This window comes from Zingiber officinale, chromosome 3B, assembly GCF_018446385.1.
Source record: "Zingiber officinale cultivar Zhangliang chromosome 3B, Zo_v1.1, whole genome shotgun sequence".
Taxonomy (NCBI): Eukaryota; Viridiplantae; Streptophyta; class Magnoliopsida; order Zingiberales; family Zingiberaceae; genus Zingiber; species Zingiber officinale.
In genome coordinates, this window is record NC_055991.1 from 88900778 (window position 1) to 88906707 (window position 5930).

Genomic DNA, 5930 nt, shown 5'->3' on the forward strand with positions numbered 1-5930 from the left:
GATGGTCCTTGCTCTTGATTATTTCTATAAGAAAAATTAGGATGACTTTTCCACTCGGGGTTGTATGTATTTGAGTATGGGTTGTTCTGTCTCTGATTAAAACTCATGATTGCATCACATTTCTCCAATTGATTGATTTGTGTAGTGATAGCTCCCAAAGGACATGAGTCACTAGAGTGATTAAAACTTCCACATACTTCACAAGTAGATACAATGGCATTGACCGTATTTGAATTAGCTCCCATGCTTTCTAATTTCTTTGTAAGAGCATCTAGTTTTGCAGCCATTAAAGTAACTGCATCAACATCAAACTTTCCTGATACTTTTGTTGGGTTTACACAAGAATAGCCACCACTTCTCTCATTTGCCCATTGATGATGATTTTGTGCTACACTTTCAATTATTTCCTCAGCTTCATCTAGGCTTTTATTCATGAGTGCCCCTCCAGCAGCTAAATCTAAGGACACCTTAGTATGATAATTAATGTCATTATAGAAAGTATGCAACACTAACCACTTCTCCAAGCCATGATGTGGGCATTGTCTGAGCATATTATTATATCTATCCCAAGCTTCAAATAAAGATTCTGAGTCAGCTTGTTTGAAACTTGCAATAAGATTCCTCATATGAGCCGTTTTACTAGGTGGATAGAATTTGTCCAAAAATTGTTGCTCGCATTGTTCCCATGTGGTGATGCAATTTGGAGCTAAAGAGTTTAACCATTGCTTAGCTCTGTCTCTTAAAGAAAACCCAAATAATAATAAACACACTACTTCAGAAGGAACACCATTCATTTTCATTGTACCGCATATCTCATAGAAGACCTCCAAGTGTTGATTTGGGTCCTCATGTGGTCCTCCACCAAACTGATTCTGCTGCATCATAGAAATAATAGCAGGTTTGATCTCAAAATTATTTGCTTCAACAGAAGGTCTTGAAATGCTAGATCGAAACCCTTTAGCATAGGGTGCTGCATAATCCTTTAATGGTCTATTTGTCATGCTTGAATGTTCTTGTTATTCTTGATGTCTTTGTGAAGTTCTTCTTCTATGAAATGTTCTATCTATTTCTGGGTCTAAAGGAAGAAGTTCTCCTGCAAAGTTAGATCTTCGCATACACAAGAACAAGATTGAAAGATATATTTGTTCAAAAGAAAAGAAGAAAGAAAGAGAAAAGTTAGATCAAAAGAAAAACAGAGAAAAGCTAGACTAAAATGCTAGAAATCAAGAATTAGAATTAGAATTAGAATTAGAATTGCAACAAAATAAATTGTCAAGAAGTAGAAAGATATGCAAGTGATGAAAATAGAATTCTAAAGATTAGTTACAACTATGCTAATGAAAAGAAAAGAAAAGTTATGTTTAGTCTAATTCAATTGATAATCTCTAATGTTATAAGCTCAGTCCCCGACAACAACGCCAAAAACTTGTTAACATTCTGCAAGTGTACGGATACGTTGTCAGTAATAAAGAAAGATATCGTATCCATAGGGACTGGTTATAACCACTAAAGATATCTCAACTCAAACTAGCTAAACAACTCATCAATTAATTTATAAAACTAAGTGAGACTATAGAAAATAAAGCATAGAAGTAAAAACATAGAAACAGGAATAAGGGCTATGATAAAAGGATGTTCTAGGAGTTTTGGTTTCGTTGTAATGTTATTCAATGTAAATGATCTACCAAATCTTATTCCTCAATTGTCCATCATTTGTAGAGGATTGCCAATTCTCTCTTGCAATAGACGACAAACCTAGGACTGAAATCTATATCTAATGTGATCAATTAGGAATAATTCCTATGATGTCTTTACACGGGCTTGCCTGTCACGTGTGTCCCTCGGATAATCATCATAGAAATTCATTACTTCTCAACCATATCAAGATATAAAAGATTAATACATACAATCTATCATATCCCCTTGAATGACCTTATTCCACCTTCAAGATTCTCCCTCAATCATCCTTACACGGGCTTGTCAGTCACGTATGTCCCTCGGATAATCGAATGAGGAATTACCTCTACAAGATCCATAAGATACTCAAACATTTAATTAAGTATTGTAATTAAGTCCAATCACAACAATCTACACAAGATCAAAAAGACACGAACAAGACAAAATCATAGAAATAGGAAATTGACAAATCCACAAGAGTTTACATCAAATCACATTACAAATACTCCCTTCATCCTAGAACAAAGAGATCTAATCCATAGAACAAGCAAAGAAACCCAAAGACAAGAAGATCTTAAGCATCTTGATCCCAAAATCCAAGAAGAGAAAGGGAAGAAAATCTTATCTACGATGAAGAACGGTTTTCGGATCCAATCCTCGTTCCCGGTGGTGATTCGTTGAAGATTTGCCCCTTATATCACCGGAAAATCCCTGCAAGTAGGTGGGGAATCGTCCAAATCTTGATTTCTCCCAAAAGGGAGAACTCCCTCTTCAAATGGTGAAAGAACCCCTTATATACGGCAGAGATTCACTACAAGAAAAAAGTCAAACAACAACGGTTTTTCATCATTGTAGTAGGCCATTTTGAACTGTTGTTAAAGGCCGTGTTGTTAAAAGGGGTGGCCAAAGACAACAGTTTTTAACCGTTGTCTTTGAAGGCAAAGACAACATTTTTTACAACGGTGAAAAATTGTTGTCTTTTCCTTCAAAGACAATAGTTTTTCACCGTTGTCTTTGAGCGTCTACCTTTAATAACAGGGTCTTCAACAACAGTTTTAAACTTTCTACGACAACGGTGAAAAACCGTTGTCTTTTTTAGAAAAAAAATAAAAAAAAATTAATACACTATTTTTCAATATTATAAATCATTCAAAATACTAAATTTCAAAATAAAATTTAATATACAATTTTCTAACATTCAAAAATAATATTTATAACATTTTGAAGAAATTTCATAAGCAACCAACAAATTGATAACACTATTAAAACAAAGGTAGAACAATATAACACAAGATTTTTTACTTAGATGTCGGTGAAGAGGAGGGATTGCAGCTCCTAGTGCTCCTTAATTTGTTAAAGTCTCTTCATTTTTTTAGCTTGTCGGCATTCTTCCCAATACTCTTGAGGACACCTAAAAAGAGCAGAATGAAATTATACAATCCTGTGCACAAGAACTATGTAATTCTAAGTGGTGGATCATGTCTGTCACAAGTTCACCACTAATTTTTTTGACCATTATGCACAGATTGTAGACGAGCATGAAAATAAGCAGAACCATAAATATAAGCGAATAAAGGATACCTTTCAATCTTTGAAATCTTCTTTTCTGGTTGGCCCGTCTCCTTTTCCTCTCTTCTTTTGTTAACTCTGCCTCTTCTTTGATGTTTCCTTTTCCATGAAAAATCTCCTCAGGGGCAAGCATAGCCGCATCTGAGACGGCCAATGGAGCAACCTGCAAAACCATTGTATTTCAGTGACTCAAAACTGTTTTTACCATAAACTAAAAGACAACTCCAAAAGATATTTTTACCTCTTCCATTGCTAGAGCAGGTACATTGACTTGTATAGACATATCCTCAATAACCTACATCATAACTTATGGTCAATCAAGAAATAAATACTAAAAGAATTAAACACTTGATAAGTTTTATTGCTAACCGGCTTTGTAAATGAAAGTCCAAGAATAAAAGGTTGTAAAGATAATTACTTAACACTTCTGTTAGATAAAAAAATAGAAATTAATTCCATAAGTTTGCCTAAACATAATGCTAGAGCACCGAGAAATGCACTTCCTAAATGTTGTTAAATTGTAAAATGAGTGATTTTAGCAAATAAATCTACTCCTGACAAACTATATGTATTATCACACATTTTCAGTAAAAATCTTACAACAACTAGCACATTTAATTGCTCTGCTTGCACTATTGTACAGTCACAAAGAATATTCTTCATCAGGCTGAAATCTAACTTTAGAATATCTTAATCATTTTAGTAAGGACTGAAGAGTGAAGAGCATTAGTTGATCATTAGTTGTTTTTGTTGTGTCCAAAAATAATTGGACCAATCACACTGCAAAAATTGTTGTATAATTTAATATTCATTGGCGTGCTTAGCCATTCAAGGACTTTAATGTTCCATGTTCATACAATAAAAACTTCTGGCATGATGAAATCAAATGTAAAGCAACAGTATCTTTATGCCCTTCACAAGCCTAAAGCAACAAACAAGCAAACATATCATCCTTTGGCGCATACTCCATCTTACATTTTATAAGTATAAAGTTGGCAAATTAAGATATGACATAAAATGATTGTACACACCAGAAGCTCTACTGATCTGACTAATCATGTCCACTTTATCAACATCTCTACATGATGATGCATTTAATTAAATTCCAGATTCCACCCTAGTTCAATAAATATTCTGAAACTTCCTACGTCCACATTATAAATTTTTTTTTCAACATTATAAGAACACTTTATAAATCTGACAACAGATACTTGGAGTAACTTGCACCAAAATACCACTGATTTTAATCAACAAGAATTCTGACAATAGCAGAAGCTTCAACAAATAAATGCTTATATGAGTTAGAAAATACTAGCGCCCTGCTGGATAAAAGTTTCAACAAGGAAAAGGGACATGGAAACACTAGACAATGGATGTTATTATAAACACAATGTTCCAGATTTGGCCAAGATTATAATGAGTAACAACTCCCTGTCCTACGTCTCTTCCAATCCACAAATGAATTTAGAAAATAACAACTCAACATGAGAAATCCTTTGCAATTTCCAAAAAAAATCAATTGTCAAGAAACAGCACTGCATAAGAGAAGAAACTTACCCAGGTTTAGAGTCGGTGGAACTTGTAGGAGTATCGGCCTTCGTCTAACCCATGCAAGAGAAGAGACAGAAATGTAAGTAAATAACGAGACATATTGTATCGATTTACAAGGACGAGTAAGAACGAAACAACACTCAACTGCAACGGCATTTGTGATCAAATTCCTTCCACTGAGCCTACCGGAGATCCTTCCATCGGATCTAACAAGTTTAAGAAAATTTCATTCTAAGTTTAAGAAATCTTCCACCAGTCAATAAATCATCTATTAGAGTCAGCGTACTATCTCTTTAACCTTAAGACATGATCAATATTTATAAGGAAAAAATATCCCAACCGAATGTAATTATACATGTACCACCACTTTTCCTATATATTTCAATTAAAAAGACTAACAAAATCATTTGTGCTTTGGTTATCAAATGCACTGGTCCATGGTTAGATGCTCAATCAGAAACAAAAATGTACATCTCAATCGATCCCAATCAATGACCAGAATGCTGTTACCATTGGGTCAATAATCAAAGGTGCTAACCAAAGGGGGGAAAAAGAGAACATCAATACAATATGCAAATTTTGTAATTAATTACTGAAAGATTACTTGTTTTCTATAGCCACTAAGAATACAATAAACCCAATTTCATCAGCTATACATCGAAAATCAAGTGTTTAGAGTACTATTTCGTGAATAAAACAAAATATGAAAAAAAAATACAAGAATACATACAGTGGGCTAGGATAAATGAAATGCAGACACGCCAATCAAAAAATTGAGAAATCAATTTAAACTTCAGTGGAAAAATTTTATTTTGAATTTTAGATCATTCAGAAGGCCAATGAGAATTGATTATTCCGTTAAAGCTGAGCAGGAATTCAAACCTTCTCCAATCAGGGTTGAAAGCCATAGCATTTATCGGTCCAAAATGTCCATTTACGCCACCAATTTCTTCTACGCTGACTCTAACAAGTTTACATTAGGAATTCTACCGGAGATGCTTCCTTTCGTTCCTGAGTGCCAAAGGAACAATCGTCATATCTTCAGATCCCAAATCAGTAATAGTTATCTGATTCGTAAAAGAGGTGAAAAAAAACCTGGAAGAGATCTCGCAGGGGATGCAAAGAGACGCCTG

General features: G+C 34.2%; 1 non-coding gene across 1 annotated transcript; it reads left to right on the plus strand.

Moving 5' to 3' along the window:
- The first annotated feature begins 522 nt into the window (after positions 1-522).
- On the plus strand, positions 523-628 carry LOC121968940. Its single transcript, XR_006108449.1, has one exon. It is a non-coding gene; the product is annotated as a small nucleolar RNA R71 (small nucleolar RNA).
- Positions 629-5930: the final 5302 nt, after the last annotated feature.